Consider the following 22,711-nt stretch of genomic DNA (forward strand, 5'->3'; position numbering starts at 1 on the left):
ATCCACAGATTTGAAGTTAGCAGAGAATGAATGATATGGCTTTAACATTTATGGTATTATAAAATGGTTTTCTTACAGGTTTAGATTTCTACCTAGATGTCTGCAAAAGCAAAGCTCTGTAATTAAAGCAAGTAAATCAAGTATGATAGCACTAAAGTCTCAAAAAAGCAATGCTTTTATATGTTTAAATGTATAAATTGTATGCATCAAATGTGTATCTGTTTTGAAATGCAGACTATAAACACGCCAGTGTAAGGCTGCATATGCATGTAAAGCACTATAGGTGTGTGCTAAAGCACGGAGTTAAAAAGTCACTGGTGTCTTTTCCAGTACTTCCACTTCAATTCAATAGCTATTCCTCCAGCCCAGAAGATAGGGGAATATTTTTCAGAACAAGTCATAAAATACTTAAAAGTGGACAGAATTCTGAGTTTTCCAATAAGGTAGAAGAAATGCCCATACTAGGTAAAGGGTATTTTTTTCAGAATGTACTTGAGTATCTACGATAGCTGTGTAGGGAGACACATGGGTTGGGGTCAGAATGTTATTGGTGCCCCAGTGCATAGGACCAAAATCTGTCATGGTTCATTTGAACTGTGGCACTCCTTAAAAATAAAGGACGTGCTCTGCAATTACCAATCTGCCTGGGCATGCACAGAAAGAGAGCTGACAAACGATAAAGGAAATTGGAAAGGTTGAGAGGATGAAGTCAATAATAGATTTATCTCCAGACATTTAGCACTTGAAGTGCATCTGTTATACAATATGTAGACATATTTTACAGCAAATTTGGAGATACTGTGAGCCCACTGGGCAGGGACAATATCTAATTTTATATTCTATATAATTTTGAGCATAACTTTGGTGCTTAATCAGTAAGAGGAGGAGGTAGCCTGTGCTTACAAAAGGAGATATGCATGAAAAGGATTTGGGGACATAACCTAGGCTTTTGTACATGGTAGCTGTGTGGAGGGACAGTGCAAAAAAAAAGCAAAGTCATATACAAAATAGGAGAAATGTATTTTATGTGCAACATGAGATGATTGTACTCTGAAAGCGCTTTCGATCATTAAAAGTCAAAATTTCTATGTTTTCTCAAACTCAAGGAAAGTTATTGCAAGTTTTTATTCTAAAAGAGTACAAAAGTTCAGTAGCAAATTGAAAACAATTTTTAACTAGATCTCATTGGAAAGCATTTAGGAAACAATTTCATGCCAGCTTGAACATTACTTCCTCCCAGAGGATTCATCTTGTTCTTTCGAAGAATTTTACTTCATGGATGCTGTAAATACTATTAACCATAGATATTGTAAAGTGTTAGCTTTTATATTTTTAGTATCTAAAATAATATGGCCCCATTTATAATATGCATGCAAAAGAAACAAATTATGCCTATTTATATAAACATGATATGTATGCATAATTGAGAAATTTCTCCTTTACTATCCATATTTTTCTCTCCATCTATCTGTTTTCTTTCCTCTACCACGGTAGAGTGTATGGAAAAACACACGTCTTAAGGCTTTAATTTTGTTTAATTTTGCGTAAATTTGTCTGGTATGGTTAAAAATCATGTGAAAAGACTAAAAAGGAAACAATAATATTTGAAAAGATTCTTGCATCATAGCTTATTGCCCCAGGAAAGGGAAAATATATGCTTTAACATTATCGTTACTTGTTCTATTGTGCAAGATGTTAAATGAGTCGGTCAAGTCAGCCAAAAAATTTTTACCCACAGGAGTTCCTTACGACCCTTTAACTGAAACAGGCAGTTGGCTGGCTGACTTTTGCCCTACCGTCTCCACACACACTTAATTTGTAGCCACTGTGTGAATTTCTAAAGTCTCTGTTTCAGTTGTCAATTAAAATGAATTATTTCCCTTAGCTGTTGGAGGTTATTTGGTCATACGAAGAGGACCTGGGACACAGACCCCGGCTGCTGGGGGGTTTTATGCTGTTACTGAGAAGCCAATTGCTTAGTGCTAAGTGGTGTGATATTCTTTCCCCAAACCACAGGTCTCTGTTCTGTCTTGAGAGTTAATGGGTAAACATTTTTTAAAGCATTTCACATCAGAATGATCTGTCTTAGATGGTGAGTAACCCCAAGATGGAGTGTGGATAGACATAGCTTACTGTCTTTTCACTTAGCATACCGCCCATAGCTCACATGTATTTAAAATTCCTGGTAAGAAAAATGACAAACTTGCTATAATCTAATGCAAGTATTAAAAAATATTTATCAAACTTGTTATTACTTATTTTTAGTATTTTCTTACAGTTACATCAATTCATTTGCTCCCCCACACTTTCGTCTTCTGAAAAATCAAATGTATCAACATTGTCCATTGGATAAACAACAAAGGAAAAACTTAGAATAGTTTTAATATCTAAGATTTACACTCTTCAAACAACTTAAGTTTTTCTGATTTTAACATTTAAAGTAGGTACCATGATCCACATCTTGGTTAAAATAAATAGTTTCTGTTAAGAGAATTTTTTTAAAAAGGAAAACCAGATCCTGGCATTATCTCAGCAAAGCTTAAGCTAACATCCAAGAAAGAAAAGAGAAAATAGGAAGAGTTGTTGACTCTTTTTCTCCGAGGACACCTTGTAGCATCCCTTTTGGAATTCTCATGCTGATAAAATCCAGCTACGTCACTGGACAGTTATCTGAAAGAGGAGACGTACGACACTGTTTTAATGGAAGAGTTTTCTAATGGACTCAAGGGCATTCTCTCTTGTGTTAAGAAGGGACTCAAGATAACAGTTCTATCATAGTTAAACTGTATTTTATTTCAGCTTTCAATAGTCATGTGGATCAAAGTAACCTTAGAACTCACAATGAAAACTCTGACTACACTCTGATTAGTTCCTTCCAATCAAGAAAAATAGCAGTTCCTAAAAATCCCCAGTAAACCACTCTTACAAAACAGTGTGAAAAAGAACAATATATAGTCAAATGTACTATTAAGAAAATACAATAAACAATGGAACCCTCTTTTAAAACATGTAGATCTCTAATCCGGCTTTTAAAGAAATGTTCATGATTTAAGAGACTAAACATCAAGAGCAGAGCAGCGAACTAAGGAAGATATAATGTTCAACTGTGTGCTGGATACTAGTTATATTTTGCAGCTGTATACTATTATTTTTAAATAAAACATGAGGGAAAAGATCCAAATACTGCTTTCTGAAAGAAAGAAAGAGAGAACAGACTGCAAGTTCAATAAGCTGAGATTTTAGTGTGTTTGACATAAAATAAAAATGCACAACTGTGATTTGGAGAATGGTTAGGCAAAAGATTGTGATGGGCTCCTGTATATTCAGAAAACTGTGTCCAGATCCGTTTTATGTTATAGTTCCCTGAAGTCCTGTGTGTGCCTTCTCATGTGAACATGAAGAATTCTGAGCAAGACACTGTGAATACACTAAGATAGAATGCATTTGGAATTATTTTATAAACAAAATTTCAGTCAGAAAAAGAAGCAATGTGAATTTTTGTTTTGGAATTTTGCAAGTAGATAAGGAAGAATGAGCCAAAATAGTCACTTCCAGCCTTTTTCATTGATCAGTTTATGGTTTAAAATAAAAGTACTCCTTTAGATTTTCAAAATGAGAAAAATATGTATATATGTGTCTATATATTTTTCTGCATGTTTCCAATATTAGCAATTACAAAATTGTTTTAAAGATTGCTTCTTCTAAGAACAGATTCTACTCCTTTCATGAGTAAATATGGATTTATAGGAATTTTCTCTGACCTTTATAAAATGCTATGGCAGATTATATTACAGCATTTTATTCTTCTATATACAATGTGAAGGTCATTTATGTTCTGTAATGAGCGAAGGCTCTATTTTACTAATGTTTTCCATATCACATTTCCAACCTGATATCCAGCTTTATCCTTGTAGTCTGGAAGTCATTGGGTGGACCAATTTATTGTCTAGGGTTAAATAAAAACAATTCTAAGAAAAAGCTGCAGTTGAGGAAAATGAAGTTAAGAGAATGATTTAATTGTAACATTAAAAAAATCAGGTGCTTCGCTTCTTTTCTCTTTCTTTAATGTGTATTTGACTATGTGAACTTTCATAATTGTTCTCCTATTTGATTATCAAGAAAGACTCTATTTTAGGTATTCTAAAATGTTCTGTACTGCCTTTTTCTACGTTCACACTCTTTTCCCTTCTTCTTCTAATAAATCCCTACGCACACTTCTTTCCACTCTGTGTGTTTTCGTCACTCTTTTTAATTGCTGTCTTTGATCCCTCTTCCCTCATTTAGAAGCTTCCTTTGAGTCTCCAGACTCTAGATGAATCAAAGGGGACCTCCATGGATACATGGAGCCCAGACATCCTCAGCGATATGGCTGAATTTCCCAGCAGATAATATTTTGTTCTTTCACATACTCCATAATATCACTTGCAAAAAGAAAAAAACAGTATAGGGAATTTTTTTGAAAAGGTTAATAAAATCAGATGCTAAAAATTAAACTTCCTAAGAGAAGCTTATTATTGATGATGTGGTAAGTAAGCACAGTGTGGATCTTTCACAGGTTCAGTGAGAAGAGGATAAAATAGAAATCTGCATTGTTGCTGTGATCATATATCTTTACCAACTAGAGCATCCTCCTTGTGGCTTGGGATGTTGGAAATCAGGTATCCTTCGGAACACATAGGGAAAGTACATGGTGCAAAATTCTCTGAGGCTTTTGAGTTTTAGTGCCCAAAATGTTTCAAAATTGATCAGAAATCAGGAAAAGTCCTTCTATTTTTTACTTTGGTCATTCTTTTTCTAATCAGAAACCAAGGATGCCAAAAGCATAAAGTCAGATTCTGAGGGGGCATCAACCTTAGTAAATTATTCGTGTGCACAAATGTGTTTGTGCAAAAAACGATATTTAACCATTTATATCACACAACGTAGAATTTTCATAGCAAAAAGAGGAGGCTTATGCCATTTGAAAACTACTGTAGCAAAAATTTGGCCTCGGGTGTCTAAGGCAGTTGCCACCAGAGGGCGATTATTGTAGCAAAGCTTCCTTCTACACAATCCCTTTTTTTTTTTGTCCTAGTTGTCCAGTTAACAAAAAATGTAACATAATCACAATGGAACCTGAAACTTTACACAGGATAACTCTGATTTTGAGTTCATTTTCAACTTCTAAAATGAAGTAAATACTGTTGGTGTTAGGGAGTAAACAAGGGCAGAAGGACAATGAAATGTCTTGTTAGTAGATTTTTATATGAAATTGAAAGAAGCTAGTGGTGCCTTAGTAGATGACTGAAACTCCAAGTACTTCACCCAAAAGAGAGATTTATTTATTCTGTTTTATTCCTTTATTTTCCTTAGGAGAAACAGATCAAGTTGATGCCTATTGCCAGTGGTTTTCGAAGTCATTAATTTTTAAAGGACTTTTCTTTCTCTTTGCCAAGAGGCACCTTGGTGAGATATTTTGGATTTGGTCCTAAATATCCTTTATAGTTTTGTATACATTTTATCTTGGTCTGAACGTCAGACTACATAAGAGATGGAGTGATGCATTTAATAGCATGAAATGTAACATAATGCAAGCTTTAATACCTGGAATACAGTAAACCAGTAGCTTTGAGTTATATTACCCATCATAAACTTCTTTAACCTGTGGCTCATTTTCAAAATAATAAACGTAACTATTCCATAAAAATATCTCAACACAGAAGAGCCAGAAAAGTGAAGGACATGAACAGATGGTACATCAATCTTCTGCATTTATACAATTTGTTTTTTAATGCAAATAGTGTGGGTTGCCTGCTCATGCCTTGGATATTTGTTCCAAAGATGAGCACATTTTCTTATCTTTCTGGATCAATGTGACATTTGCAGTTATCATAAACTAGGAGCCCATTTAATGATGTTAATGCTTCCTTAATGTAAAAATAAAATCACCTTCTTTAAAAAAGCAAACAGATTACAGGTCCCAAGGAGACCGTGGAAATATGTGACATTTGCAGTTACTGGTAACTAGATGGTTTGATTATACGCAGGTAAAAAAAGAACCTTAAAAGCATTGTTTATGATTATTAATTGGAGCACTAAATATGAATTCTAGATTCCCCTAAAAGCAAGAGAGTAAATAAGAATCTATTTGTGTAAAGAAACCAGCCGATTAAAGACTTTTAAAAAAGAGTTACCACAGTTAAATGTTAAATTAATAAGCATCTCTAAATTTTAAGCCAACTTGCAGATTTTTACTCTTGTGGATCCCTAAAAAATAAAGGATAGTATTTCTGAGATGTAATATTTTTCTAAAACAGAAAATACACTTGAAAATAGCAAAGCAGTTTAGATAGGAATAGTGAAGCAGTGTAGGTGTGGTCCTGATTTTTTTAATCTTAATTCATAGAATGATTCCAGTGTAGCCCCACCCCCCTCCTCCATATATTTCCAGTTTTATGGAGAAAAGCCATTTATAGAAGAGAAGAGTGATGTTTCGAAGCTCATTCAATTGCATCGCTAGAGCCTGCTTGGCTACTTCATGGGGAGCCTGCTCTGGGAATGCATTTCTTTTTCATGTGTATTGTTGTGTCTGTTTTCGATGTTTCATACACATGCCCAGGGGCCGTCTGGCAGCGTATACACTTTTTAAAGCCAATTTGAAAAAGCAAATCATTTTCCTTCCTGCTAAGACAGCTGGCTGTTGCATACAGCCTTTTCCACCAGAAATGAGTTATGGTCACTAACTAATTCCAGAAGGTCCAAAGAGTTGGCATTTGATGAGAGCAAATTTTGATCACTATCAGATTGGCATCAACTCCAATAGTGGGCTAATGTATGAAATGCAGGGCACGGGAGTGTCATATAAGTAACCTCAGCTACCCCGTGTAGCTCCCCAAAGAGACACCACCACCACCACCTGGGGAATGGTCTCTGAAAAAAGTGGAGCTATGTCCTAGGTGTTTGTGACTTTTTATAGATCTCATTGCATGTGGAATCATAATTGACTCCCTTCACTGGTGAGTGGGGCCACGTGGACAGAGGGCATCTCTATACTTACCACAGATCACACGCCCAGTCTAATAAATGGAGCTGACGGAGTGAGGCCAATTTAAATCTCGGAAACAGGACCTCTACTGAAGTAATGAAATATTTTTCAGCTCCGGCTTATGTGCCCAGGGTTAAGATGAAATCATAGTGACTTGAAATAATTGAATCATATTTTGAAAAGAAAATAAACACACTAACTGGGACTTCAGCCTCTGAGGAAGACTGTTCATCCATTCACTCATTCAGTCATCCATTTACCAACAAATATTTATTTAACACCTGTTTTACAAGCCAGACACACATAATGACAGGCATTAAGGATACAGTAAGAAAATAAGATGGGCACACTCTCCGTCTTCACCGAGCTTATAGTCCATTGGGGAAAACATATTATACCAGTAATTATAATAAATAATAATGAAGAAAATCATCAAGGATTTATAGAATGTTTCTGGAAGCACAGACTATGGGGATGTAATCTAGCTTAGAAGTCAGGGATAAGAAGAAAGAAAAGAGTGTTCCCAAAAGAACGTATGGTAAGTTAAAGACTTGGTGATGAGATAGATAGATTGGAAGAACTGAAAATAGTTCAGGAAGGCTCAAAGGGATACAATGGGAAAGAGAATGATAAGCAACAAAGATGGAGAGACAAGTAGGGTCCAAAGTCCAAATAGTAGTTGGTCTTGAGAAGAGAGGCCACTGAAGGGTTTTATGACATGACAATCAGAACAGAAGGGATGGAAAACTACTCACCAGGATTGGCTGAAAGGATCCAGGAAAGACCATATAATGCTTGGCATGATGGCAGGGGAAGCTTAGAAGGAAAGTCTTTACTTTCAGTAGCTAAAGAGTTTTCAAGAGATTCATATGTTCCTATAGAACTGGTTAAAGTCATACTCACCTTTGCATACTCATAAACCCTTTTTCACTTTCAGCCTAGGGACTGGAAAATAGTAGTTGCTCAATAAAGTGTTGTGAAAAAGAATCCAGAGGATGTATTAGTAGTACTTGTAACTGCTGTTCCAAATTACCACGTACTTGGTGACTTAAAACAACAGAAATTTCTTCTCTCACAGCTCTGGAGGCCACAAGTCCAAAATCCATGTTTTTGCAGGGCTACGCTCCCTCTGGAGGCTCCAGGGGAGAATCCATTCCTTGCTTCTTCCAGCTCCTGGTGTCTGCTGGCATTCCTTGGTTTGCGACTGCATCACTCCGCTCCGTCTCTGTCTTCACATTGCATCTCCTCTGTGTGTCTGTCTAATCTCCCTCTGCCTCTCTCTTATAAGGATACTTGCGATATGATGTAGGGCCCACCCTGATTTTCCAGGATAACCTTCCTATCTCAAGATCCATCCTTAATTTAATCACACCTGCAAAGATTTTGCCATATAACGTAACATTTAAAGGTCCCAGGGAATAGGATCTGATGTCTTTCTGGGGTCATTTTTCAGCCTACCGCAGGACTTATTCACAGTCCTTAACATCCTCGGTGTTGAGAAAAAGAGTGAAATAGCCTTCCGTGCAACTATTCTAGAATTTAAGTCTTAAACTCCACTGTGGAAGGAACCATTCAATCTTGGTCTAGGTATGACTAAGGAACCCTGGCAATTCCGTGCTGTAAGGGCCATGTAAGCGTCAGAAGGGTCCCTAGGAGCAAGTTATCACAAAGATGCTTTGAGTAATAAGGGCTTACTCATAGTGGTTGAGTGGATTGTAAGAAATGTGAGGGCAAAGCTAATGCCATTTTGTGGTCCCCACAGGGATTAACTCCAAAGGAGTCTTCCCTGTGGCTTCTGGAAGACCCGGACTTAAAGCAGGCCCTTTCACAGTTCTGCTGAGATGGGTTATAACTTCCAAAGTAGGATCTTCATTTGAACCATACACCAAATGCTGGGAATGTATTTTTTACTAAGAAAACAAAAACAAAGAAAACTATCCAAGATAAACGCCTTCTACGAGCCAGGCACTGTCCTAGGTTCCAGTTCATGATTGCTAGATCTCTTGGGGGAAGTTCCACACTAGAAATAAATAAAATAAAATAAGTTCTAGGTGTTGTCTGGTCCAGCATTGTATTCTATCCAAATCATTTCAGTAACCTTGGAATCAGTTCTAGCCCAGATCATGCTAGCAGAGAAATTGAGAAGTGTTTTGGGAACTTCAAATGCGCTATAATACTCAATTCTCACAACTCTGTGAGGAAATATTGTTATCCCCATTTAACAAATAATAAATCATAGCTCAAAAAATTCAATAAATTTATGATGTCATACAGCTAATTTAGAGTGGATCTGTGATTAGAATTCAAATTAGTCTGACCCCAATGCTCAAGGTTATTTCATCATAATGACCTTATTGCTGAAAAACAGAACTGGAGGGTAAATGTCCTTGGATCCAATTTTGGGTTTTGCCATTATGCTACACACCACAAGATCCATTCTTTAAAGAGGTCGTTTCAGGATAAATAGGGGAATGTGTCATTCTACCACTACATTTAAGGAAGTCACTTCTTGAAGACGGAATATAGTTCCACCTATACAACAAATAAATTCAAGCAACGTTAAGCTAGACCAGTGGATCAAAGGGCCATAAACATCAAGAAAATACCTTCATGGAACACTGCTCACTTTTTGAGGCTGCAGTCATGGAGAATGGCCATGACGTTACACAAAATATCCCTGGGAACATTGATAAAGACAACCATCTTTCTAATTTCTTTTATTTCAGATGAGAGATGAGAAATCTGGGGCATTTTTATCTCTCCTAATTTTAATGGTATGGCTCACTAATATTAGCAGAGCTCTGAGAATAATTTTTCTGATTTATATGGCTTCTACATGAGTCAGAAGCACAACTACAAACAGTAAAATTTTCTTATTAAGTCATGGTAGAGTAAGCGTTCTGGGCATGCCAAGGATATGGCTACTGCCTTCTCTTTAACAATCCTTGGCATCCTAAGGATGTCACACGATTTCTTTCTACAGCGAAGGACAGATTCATGCTGTTACTTTTTTTTTGAGAAATCTTGGTTGAAAGCACCAACAGTGATACAACTTGGTTCATTTTGTCATTTTTTACTCCCTTGAATTACTACATAAATATTAATAGCTAAACACATTGCAAACAGGTGGAGCTCATTCTGTCTCTGGAGCGCTGCCACCGTTATGTGATATCTCAGATGGGTGACGAGATTTTCCATGTGGGGAGGGCGGTCTGTCATTCCATGCCAACCCCATTGGACACACCCTTGGCTTGGAGTTCTTTATTTCCTGTGATATCTCTATGACAGCCTTCTTGGTCTTTTAACAGTTCATTCAGTAGAGTGGGAAGGAGTAACACACTCCGTTTAAGAACCACATTCACTCCACCGCATAGCTGGTTACTTTTTTTCAGACAGTGGCTGTTACTGATAAGAACATGGAAGAGAACCCCCAGTATTTGAAAGTCCACATCAGCTATGCATGAAATATTTGTTTACCACACATCCAAATTTATGTAAGCTGATGTACTTTTCAAACTAAGGGAGACACAGATTTATTATGGTAGATAATATTATGATAAAGTCCCCTTTTGTCCCCTGATTTGCAAATACAGAGCTTAAACATTCAAAGAAAGACGTATTATCTGACAGTCATCAACACATAAATGGCACGATTATCTTCAAAGGCCTAAGGTATGTAGGCATAATATTTGTCTACCTTTTTATGTTGAATTATTTTCTTGACGTATATTTACCTTCAATGCAGACGTATTTCAAAATAAAATTCAGAAATCTCGCTAGACACAATGCTAGACATAATGACTAGAATATTCTTCCCATGTCAGTAAAATAATCCACCTAAATATACTTGTTTTCCTAGGAAGCAAGCACATTTAGAATTGTCCTGTAATATGTTGACTGTCTGCGATTGTGTGTGACTTGTTAGGACTAGAAAGTGCATGAGGCTCAGTGTGCTTGAATTCCTCAACTGGTTTTTCAACAGATTTACTAATAAATTTCGTTAAAAGTTTTTTAAAAACTGATTCGTAAACCCAAATGGCCCATCTTCAAAACTTTATGTATTAGAAAATTTTCTAATTTACCCCTGCAGTTAAACAAAATTTAAATTCTATAATTTCATGGAAAAAGTTTGATTTGGTCCAAATCATGAGGCAAAATTATACTTCTCCTGTTCTCTCATTGGTTATTTATGATACGTTAATGAAAAGCAAAATATTGAGGTAAAATTACATCTTTTATTTTTTCAATGAGGTAGCAGCAGTAAACATCTTTGATATTAATACTTTTAGTATTCATTTAAAAATCTTCATTAAAAAGACTGGTCTAGGGGCTGGCCTGGTGGTGCAGTGGTTAAGTTCACACGTTCTGCTTCGGCGACCTGGGGTTCGCCGGTTCGCATCCCGGGTGTGGATATGGCTCAGCTTGGCAAGCCATGCTGAGGCAGGCATCCCACCTATAAAGTAGAGGAAGATGGGCATGGATGTTAGCTCAGGGCCAGTCTTCCTCAGCAAAAAGAGGAGGATTGGCAGCAGATGTTAGCTCAGGGCTGATCTTCCCCCTGCCCCCCCCCAAAAGAAAAAGATTGGTCTTCTGTTAGAGTTGAAACAATTTAGTTAGTTTTTCTGATTTTTTCTTTCTCTATTTTAGCTGAGATTCAACACCTTCCCCGTTTCCACTACCTATTGTGCACTTCCTTCGGGGCAGGGGCCTCTTCATGGTGGCTTACATACATGACTTACTTTACTTGGGGACAGAGCTCATAACTGCCATCAGTTTGTACAGGAATCTGTGACAGTCTACCGTAGGAACCCATATACTTAAGTAATTCAAACCTCGGTAGCAAGTGTGAGAGAGATGAAAAATAAGTTATTAGAGAAGGAGTACATGGCTTCCGTCTTCATCAGCCTTCAGCCACGTAGACAGTTTTGTTACGGGGAAGACGGGAGGCACGAGCGCAGCCGCGGACGCCCAGCCCCGGGCACTGCCTTTCGCTCAGATTCTTACACACACACGAGGCCACAGCAGAGAACCGCAATTTCTCCCCCATTTATTGTTCTCTCTTAAAAATTGAGTTTTATATTTAATTTCAAGGACTTGGGTTACAATGATTATACATGAACTTCACATCTGAGAAATAACAGAATTCAGAGAGATCCCATATCATGGACTGTTTCTCCTAATTGGAAAAAAAAAAAAACAGTGGAGAATAGGCTACCTTCCTACTGTAACAATTTGAAATTCCACAGCAAGGCTCTCCTATCCATCTATTCAAATATGATACACAATATACATAACTAACAAGAGTAAACTATTTCGCCTCCTGGAAACAACAATTACTTGTTTTTAGCAGCAGTTTTCAGTTTGGTTTTTCAGTTGCTACTTACTTGTTTTTCTCTATTTGCCTGTGAGTTTGTAGGATATTGGAATGGTGTCCTATTTGTCTTTGAACATTCAGTTTAGTACAAATCAAAAAGAAGAGACGGTAATTGCAAAATATTTACTGAATGCTGAATGAATAAATGCCCTCACCTATCATAGTACAATGCGTGTGTGTGTGTGTGTGTGTGTGTGTAGAAAGTGATATTTTAGACAAATACAACAAAATATTCCTTTGAGAGTTTTTGAATATCGTTTTTCAGGTGCTCTATTACTAATTAATAGCATTGATAAAATGCCAAGGATTATTTCTACCATTAAACAAAAGAGGCCATGGATCAAGTGTAGTGTTGACACTCCTTTAGGTACCAAGACTACACGTAAAGAACCAAAGACTTTGAGGCTGGAAGAGACCTTAGAACACTTACAGTGAGAACACGGATATTCTCATTTGCAACTTGGCAGGGTTTCAATTGGTTTGAACCAATAGCCCAAAGAGTCTAAACATTACCTTCTCATCTTCTAAAAGAGAATCCTCTGCCCTTTCCAACTCTAAGGATATAGTAATCAGTTTAAAGACAAGCCCCAAAGTGCCACGTGAGAGTGGAGCTGGGGAGCTTAGGAAGCAAATCTTCCTTTCCACTTGCCCCTGATGAAGACGTGTTGACACCACAGTGCAGCAGAATCAGAATGAAGACCCTTGTGCTGCACACCACTCTCCGATTTCTTCAGAAAGTAGAACTGAGCGTCTGTGCATGTCAGGGGGATGGGAAGTGTAGAGGCGGGATGGGTAAGCCCTTTTGCTCCTATTCTTGAGGTTTTGCCCTCTTGTCTCTCACTCACACACAGGGCTCCATAAGAGACCTGCATGCTTTCCAGACTTCATAATGTCATACATCTGTCTTTGAAAGTGGTAGCAACATAAGTTGCACCAATACGTTAATATTCTTATCTTGATTCACTTATTTGGCAGGAACAAGTCCACATGCCAATATTTGGGCTCACCCATATGATGTCTATACTGAAAAATGTAGAATGTTTCATTTTCTCTGAAGAAGCTTTGAGAAGAGCAATTTTTTCTTTTTTTATAGCAATATCCACAGACCAACATGTATCATTCAACAAATATTGAACATTTATGATGAGCCAGGCACTCTTCTAGAGTCTGGTAATTTTTGCTATATTAATTATAGAGATTAGAAAACAGGAGATGGGGGACATAAAGAGGAAAAGTTTAGAAAGGCATGTTATAATTTATCAGGATATGATTATTGGTGGCTTTTGTTTTTCCCCCTGCCCTCCCAACAACCAAAAGAGGATTTGGACATTTAGAAAATGTCCTCGTTGCTACTACAAATATTTGTAATTTCTTTTCTACCGTTGACAGACCTGTTTGAAGATAATCAAGTCCAACACAAGAGAGACGTTAAGCCTTCTGTAAGAAGAGTGTTGTAAGAAAATTTCATTTATGGAATTTATAAAACACTGGCTAAATCCACTTTACTGAATTTTATCAGCATTAATAAAGCATCAGAGATCTGCAAAAACTCTGTCAGATACTCAGGAGAATTTTAATTTTCCCTATTCTCATGAATACTGTTAGACCCGTCTGCTCCTAAACACAAGTCGAATTAACTGACAGAACCATGATTTCTTATTTAATACTTGCCCTTTGGCCTCATGGGAACCCTTCTTAGAAGAAGCAGGTACAATACAGTACTGGACCATTAATCAGAGAGCCTGGCTTCCAGCTCTTATTCAAAGGCTGGTTGGCTGGTGACTGAATAAGTCACCTTTGGGGCCTCAGTTTCCTCATACGCATTATGAAGACGATATTGGACGGAGTCAGATGGAATTGGATTCAAATTCCAGGCCTGTCACTTACTACTATGTAGCCTTGGGTAAGGTATTTATCCTCTTGCTTCCTCAGTCTCCTCATTTGTTGAAGAGTGCGTACATTACAGGGTTATTTCAAGAATTAAATGAGGTAATGCAGATAAGGGGTTAGCATAGGACCTGATATATGAGAAGTACTGCGATTATTATCCATAAAGAATCATTAATGACAGCTCTTAAGAACTGAAGTTTTGTTTTCCTGAGTTATAGCTATCTCATCATTTTTATTTTCCTCCTAAGCTCAAAAAGGGTGAAGAAAGAAAAGAAGTGAAGTCTATTGCTCACTTGTAGCAAATGATATTATGTTCTTCTCTTCCTCATATTGATTTTGCTCCTACTATGCACAGACCCCAAAAGGGCACTTTCTAAATAAAAGTAGAACATGGTCAGGGAAGAATAAGCAGAACACTGAGTGAACGGAACCCAGGCTACAGAACAAATGACTGGTTGGCAGATCTGGAGACGCTCAGACTGAAGAACCAGTGGCTCAGAGCAAATGTGAGGTTATCAACGAGCATTTAAAAGGAGGCTTCATGGAAGTGTCAGCACATATCCCCAGGACGCTCAGGGTTAGGAGTGTGGCAAGGTGAGTGGACACTGCATGAGCACAGAATTTTGGCTCTCTATAAGTAAGATCACCCTTAATGTCAGAGCTGACCCCAAAATGGAACAGACTATTTCAGAAGCATCATATTACTCAAGAGCACACTGTTGCTCAGTGGGGCAATTTCAGAACCGAACCAAGCCTCATCAAAAAATTTGCTATTGAAGAAAGTTTTCTCTATATTTGAACCAAAATATGTCTTTCAATATTTTTGCTTCAAATTGTTCACATCTATTGTCTAAATTAACCACTTTATTGACTGCTCTTTGTGATGTCATTAATGAGTTTCTAACTTCTGACTCTAATAAGCAAACTTTCAGTCCTTATACATGTTACATCTGGTTTGTAGTGGATACTCAATAAATGTTACAGTCATGACCCTATTTTATTCTTTAAGCCTGAGACTTTGACATATTGATTTTTTTTCTAGGAACTTTCTCTTTCTTTGGTTTCCACAAATCCATTTGTGAAAGCCAGATTTCAAAGCTCTCATCTGATCTTTTTTTTGGCTATTCTTTGGTTCTTTTGCCGTATTTTCTTTCGCTGACCCTGAAATATGGCAGGACACAGCTCCTCACTCTTTCCTCTTCTCCCTGGGTAAACTCACCCCATTTAACTAGGGTGCGTAGAGAGAATGAGACCTTATTGCCCTAATTCTCCATTCCATGTAATGACTTAACTTCTCTCCTCTGTGCTTGGAATGGTACCAGCTATGTACCATCCTTGGGAGAATTGAGAAAGTGATCACTCAAATCATCTTCTGTAAGACTTAATTCGCTCATGGAATTTAGGTGGAGAAAGGCAACTCTCCAAAATCTCTCTGGTCTGGACCACTCAAGACCCATGTTTCCAACATCTAACTAGTCATCTCCTGGACAGACCAGGGCACCTCAACCATCGTTTTCCCCTCAAAACTTTCTCTTCATCCTCACACCTAATGAGACAGACCCAACTGTCTAATTGCTTGCTCCAGAAGCTCAGGAGGAACCCTGAGTTCTTTCCTCTCTGAAACTTGGAGCAGTTACCTACTAAATATGGCTCAGATGAGCTGCCTTCTTTCCTGTCCCACTGGCTAAGTTGAGCCCTTTATTACATTTTTTTGGCCTATTACCAGAGAGAAATAGCCCTGTACCTGCATCTGTTCCTGAAGGAAATCTCACCTAAACACCACAACCATCTTCAATCTATCCTTCACAATTGTCAAAATGATCTCTTCTGAACATAAATAGAATCTTTTTGTTCATTTGGCTCAATCTTGGCTTGTCACTTGGCATGGCACACAAAGTTTTCTATTTTCCAGCCCAGGCTAACCTTTCCAAGCCCCCAACACAATCTGTCTTTTCCTCCTGTTGTACTGCTTGAAGTTCTTTGACTGCATAACATTATTATTTTTTTAATTCTTCACTTTTATCTTTGCTATTGCCCTCTCCTAAATATCATTCCCCTCGTTATCCATCTGGTGAACTTTGCCCTGCTTTCATTATTCAAGTAAAACTCACTATTCTCATTAAAACTCTTTACTCCCTCAGTTGATTAGTATCTAGTAGAGTCTCGGGAACATAACGAACCTATAATATATGTTAAGTTTTAAATATGTTATTACTAATAAACGTTATTTTATTATTATGCTGTTGAAGACGGGAAGCAGCCTCTGGATGACAGGCTGTACCAACAGGACTTAGGTTTCTTCCAATCTAGGAACCAAAGGGTCTATGATTTATTTTTAAACTAAGTGTTTAGAAATTCTAATATAAATCCCATTTCTATTTTCCTTCGGTTTATATGACAACAACATATTAAGACCTCAATGATATTTCTCAATTGATTAGGCTTACATTCTTGAAATTAATATTGCAATCCTAATTCTAAGACTACAATGCCATGTTGACATTTCAAAAAATGCATGTTTTAGCTCATTGGCACTCGACAGAATTCTTTATCCATGAAGGTTCCTCATTTATTTTGTGCTCAGTATCACACATATTTTATAGGTTTTAAACATTAAATCAAATTTTATTGCTTCCCTCATCTAACCCTAGGATCTGTTTTAAGTTTGAACAATTCCAAGTCACTAAAGTCTCACCTTCCTTATAAAGGAAGAAGCCTGGAAAATAAAATCCCTATTTTTTTTTTATCAGAATGAGTCCTTAAATCCCTGTCTATCCCTCAGTGGTGCTGTGTTCTTACTTTCCTCTTCCCCTCTCCATCTCTGCTGACATTAGCATAAAAATGTGCTAGCCTAACTAAGCAGTCTGTTAACTGATAAGCTATCAAAAAATCATCTGTTATTTTTATAGCTCAAAGGCAGATGCCATTTCAAGAACTAAAGTTGAATGAGTAGGATTTGTTAGTGCTTTTTAGAGTCATCATTGTAAACTTGAGGTATTTTAAAATGGAATGATTGGAGGCTTGAAATATTATCCCATGAGCAATCAAGCTTTAGAATTTTGCTATCCTTAAATTTTTGTCTGCGTAAAATCATTTCATATCACACTGTATCATAAAGAATCTTGGTTGTTGTCTAATGTTTGGAGTAAAAATCTTTCCTGCATTAAATTCAGACCAATGTAATTATCCAGGAAACTCAGATCAGAACCTCCCCTTCTATTCCAGCAGAGGCCCCCTTTGCCATCAGATGTTTTTCAAAAGGTCTCCAAAGCAGCAAACCTGTGCTTGGTAAACAATTATTTTCTCAGGTTGCATTTTGAATGCTTCGGGCGCGATAAGGTGGCACTCAGGTTAGAAGTGGGTCTGCTCCAGGTCCCAGGCCTTTACACGCCTGGGATGGCTCTTGGAAGTTTGGATTAGAAATCAATTTGAATAAAAGAATTATTTAAAAATCTGAGGACTTGGCTTGCCAAGATTTTTCACTGTTATGAACTGCTTTTGTATCAGAGGAGCTAGTCACCCATTTAAAGATCACCCATTTACAGAAAAGGAAAAGGAAACTACAAATGGTGGAAAGGAAGATGACCTACTTAATAACACAGATATCACAGCAGTGAAGATGATATTGGATCAACATGTATACATGATTATGCTTCAATATATTTTATATTGTGCAATTGTCCAATAGTGGCTTGACAGACGGAAATTTGAATATGGTTTAATTCATTGATCAATAAACCATTTGAATTATATGATTTCATCAATTCTTAAATTCTGGCCATTGTTGTCATAATCCATATATAATTCTTCACAGATATCCACCAACATCTTACAGAGAGTAAATTGAACAAACGCATGTATATAAATTGTGTTTAATGGTTAGATGATTTTTTTAAATTAAATATATTTAATTACACAAGCATTAAATGAATACATGCTTGTTGTAAAACTTCAAACAATACAGAAATATATTGAGTAAAAAGACATTCTCTCCCTCTCCACGTGTATTCTAAAGCCAAATACTGTTAATACCTTAACATATATCCTTTGAAGCCTTTTATCATCCAGTCATAGTGTATCTATCTATTTATCCACCTATTCCTGTGGAGTTTTAGACATTATAAATTTTTATTCCCTCTGTTTTGTTTTTCAGGAGGCAGCATCTCATATGCAGGCAAGACTCGGGAGTTAGAAGGCCTGGATTCAGAAGTTTTGACTTTCCACAAACCATTTCACCTCTCTGTCTTTCAGTTTCTTCATATTTAAAATATGCATAATAATAGTACTTACCCTAAAGATTTCTGTGAGGAATGTTGCAAGCACGTGCGTGTGCGTGCATTCCACAGTTCTGGATATTTAATATATTAAATACATAAGTATATATTTATACTTAGAATTATTCCTAACACATAGTAAACATTGCACTAGTGTTATTATTATTTTATATTCCAACAGCCTCTTTTCACTTAATTATATCTTATGATCTTTCCAGATCACTCCATAAAGATCTACCATATTCATTTTAAATGCTGCATTGTATTTCAGATTCTAGAAGTAATTTATTTAACTATTCTCCCATGGATGGACCTTTAGTTTGCTTCCACTTTTTTGCAATTAGCATAATGTTACAATGAGCATCTCCGTGCCTGTATGTGCATCTGCATTTACGTGAGTGTGCCTATAACAAAGGTTTTTAGAAACAGAATTGTTGGTTCAGGTGGTATCACAATTAATATTTTTTAGAAACCCCAAAATTGTCTTCCAAAATGCTTTAGAAATTTGCATTTGCAACAACAGTAAGTACAGATGTCTTCACGACCTCCCCACAACCTGCAGTGTAACCATTCATTACAATTTTCTAAAAGTTTAATTTTTTTTGGAAAAAATTTGCATTTCTCTCAGTGGTACAATTGAGCATTACCAACTAAATAGAAGGTTACAACTTTTAAATTTCTTGTAGTCTGATAGGCAAAAGAATAGCCAATCATTTTTCTCTTTGCATTTCTCTAATTAACGATGAGATTGGGTATCTTTTCATGGATCTTGTGTATTTCTTTGTCTATGTATTGACTTTTTCTTTAAATTGATGACTTTTATGATCTAAGATATAAATATTTATCATTTGTATCATATACGTCAAATAATTTGCCCTATTTTTTTACCTGCTTTTTAAATGTTATGAATGTCTTTTTTACTATTATAAAAGCTTCAAATTTTCGTGTAGAAAAAAGACAATATTATCCTTAAAGGCTTCTACATTTTGTGTATATAGTATATATTAGGACTTTTCTATTTTTGGTAATTTTTAAATATGTAACTCTTGAATCCATCTGAAATTTATGTTTTTGTAAGACAAAGTATAAGGTTTCTTGTGCAAGAGAGGTATCTGTTTTACTTTCCCCGTGTGAGTAGCCATGTCCAACAACAGTTAGTAAATAGTCTATCTTTCCCCTAATTATTTAAAATGCCATCATATCACATACTAAGTTCCCATATATAATGACTGTACTTCTTTGTTTTCTATTTTGTTCCATTAATGTTTGTTTATTCTTGTACCAATACCACATATTTCTAATTGAAATAACTTTATAATATGTTTTAATATCTGTTAGGGCATTATCATTATTACTGTTTTTTTTTTTCAAAATTTTTTAGTTATGCCCATGTATATTCTCTTCCAAATTAACAATCAAGTTGTCAAGTTCTATAAAATCAAATTGGAATTTTGATTGGAATTGGATTAAATTCATAGATTAATTTGGTTTAATTTTTTAAATCTTAGATTCATTTGAATTATTCAATTTGAGAACATTTATTTATTCAAGAAGTTATTTATTTCCACTTCCTTCTATCACATAAATACTAATATTTATCTTAATTTGAATTTGACTTTATCCTAGAACATGGTATTTATTTCTATTTCCATCAATTATATAGTATGTCCTTCATTACCGTTTTGTAATTTTCTTCATGCAATTACAAGACAATGCATGCAATAGCAATGACAGTACAATGATAAACTAACTCAATGATGGCACTTACTCTTTGCCAGAAAATTTCCTAACTGCTTTACATATATTCACTCACTTAATCCATTAAGCAACTCTATAAAATAGTTGTTATTAATATCCACTTTTTAAAACATGAGAAAATTGAGGTGCATTTAAAAAGGTTCCCAGAGTCACACAGCCAGTAAGCAATGGAGCCAGGATTCACACTCAGGCGGTCTGGCTCCAGCATCTATGTTTCTGAAGACTATTTAGGTATTTTATGATTATATCTCTTATATCGTAATACTTTGCAGTCTTTACTGCAACTGAGACTGTGATCTTTTTTCCTATTAAATTTTCTAGTTGCTTGTTGGTAATACATATAAGTTATTTTGGGGCTAAGGTCTGGTATTATAAACATAACTATTAGAGACAATTATAATATCAAACATAGTGCTGCTTTGTGTCTAAAATTAGGCAAATCTCAATCAGTGGATATTTTGTTTTAGTTCCAAGTTGCCAATGGAGTGACCATGTTATACTTACTAGCTAGTATCTTTTGGAGCTCACCAATAAAGTGAGAACATAAAGAGGCTTTTTTCTTACTATGTCTTCTAAAGGCTTATGGAATCCTTCACTCATTAACCAAGCATTTATTGAACACAAATGGATGCTATGCTCATTGTAGCATATGGACAAGATGAATGTGAATTATGATTGCAAATTAGTAGTTTCTGACAAAATGAGGTTTTTAAAAAAAGTCAGTATTGAAAAATCATTATGGTATTTATAAAAATATTTGTTGATCCTGTATTTAAAAAGCAACATTGCTTTTGAGATTATCATGAGTAAAATTAGGTAGTTTGCAACATAGTGTGGGGAAAGAAATATTCATGATTTTTACTGTCCTACCTATATTTATTATTCTCTTTCTCCTGTCCCTATTCCTGTTCGTAAGCTTTCTTTTTTTTTTTTATTTTGGTGAGGAAGATTGTCCCTGAGCTAACATATGTTGCTAATCTTCCTCTTTTTGATTGAGGACGACTGTCCCTGAGCTAACATCTGTGTCAATCTTCCTCTGTTTTTTGACTGTGGGATGCCGCCACAGCATGGCTTGATGAGCCATCTGTAAGTCTGCACCTGGGATCCAAATCTGTAAACACCAGGCCACCAAAAGAGAGCACATGGGCTTAACCACTATGCCACTGGGATAGCCTCCTAAGTTTTCATTTTTTTTAGATACTTTTATCCCCAGTGGAAACCTCAAGCAAGCAATGTAACTTCAATTAAAGAAAAAGAAAAATCAAGAGAGAGAGGGGTGATGTCAGCAAGATGGCAGATTAGGAAGCCTCAGACCCTCCATCCCCCCATTAAGACACTGATTTAACACTACATGGACCAATTCCCTTTGTGTTAAGTCCAGGAAACAAGAGGCTTCTGCATCCCAAGTGAGCATGCAAGGAGGTACATTGAAACTGGCTGGAAAATTTATGGCAGCCACTCACTGTAGTCCCTCCCTCCAGCTCAGCATGGCACAATTGAGAGAAAACTCCTAGCTCCCAGCTTCTGCCTAAAGAGTAAAAGAGAAAAGTGAAAACTAGGTCCAATGTGAAGACTTTTCTGGGGGCTGCCCAAGGAACTGACTTCTGTCTTGCTTGAATCTAAGCACTGATGGAAAACGGTGCCAGGGTAGAGACTGCTGAGAACAAAGGCAAAGGTTTGGACTAGTATGCATGTGTTCACCATACTTCCTCCTCCTGGCTCAGCATGGAACAAATGGGAGAAAACCCCCAACTCCAAGCTTCTCCCTGAGGAGGGAAAAAGTTGGAACATACATCCAACATTGCAGATTTTCCAGGGGCTGCTTGAAGGACTGGTTTCTGTTTCACCTGTCTCAGAGCACTGAGGGGACCCAACATGCTGTAGATGCTTGGGGACTACTGAGAACAGAATACAGCTGGGTAGCTTGTGGCAGCTCCAGAGAACTTGCAGTACTACAGAGACACCCAGAAGGAGAGAGAGATTACAAACTCTTGAAAAGAGAAACTGGAAAAACCTTCTAATTGGGAATTTAAATACAGTAGTCTGGAGAAGATACATCCACAGAAAAGGGTTGAGAGGCCCAAGACTCTTTAACTGGGCTGACTGGTGAAAGTCTTTCCTTATATGAAGCCAATCAGTAAAGACTTGGAGAGGTGGTAGTTTTTTCAAATGTGTGGATCCAAACGCAAAGTTACAAGGCAAATGAAGAAATAGGAGAACATGGCTCAATAAACAGAACAAACTAAATAACCAGAAATAGACTCTGATATATGAATTACCTGACAAAGAGTTCACAATAACCATTATAAAGATGCTCAACCAACTCAGCAAAATGATGCACAAACAAAAACGGGAATATTAACAAAGATAGAAAATATAAAAAAAGAACTA

At 36.6% G+C, this 22,711-nt stretch overlaps 1 long non-coding RNA gene across 1 annotated transcript in view; it reads right to left on the reverse strand.

Annotated features, from left to right (window-relative positions):
* Positions 1 to 11,251: 11,251 nt before the first annotated feature.
* LOC139045199 (uncharacterized) overlaps positions 11,252 to 22,711 on the reverse strand; it is a 101,733-nt gene continuing 90,273 nt past the window's right edge. The window contains exon 4 of the long non-coding RNA XR_011503096.1: positions 11,252 to 11,477. This is a non-coding gene — a long non-coding RNA (uncharacterized lncRNA). The remainder of the gene's footprint in view (positions 11,478 to 22,711) is intronic.

The sequence above is a fragment of the Equus asinus genome, chromosome 4 (assembly GCF_041296235.1).
Source record: "Equus asinus isolate D_3611 breed Donkey chromosome 4, EquAss-T2T_v2, whole genome shotgun sequence".
Lineage (NCBI taxonomy): Eukaryota > Metazoa > Chordata > Mammalia > Perissodactyla > Equidae > Equus > Equus asinus.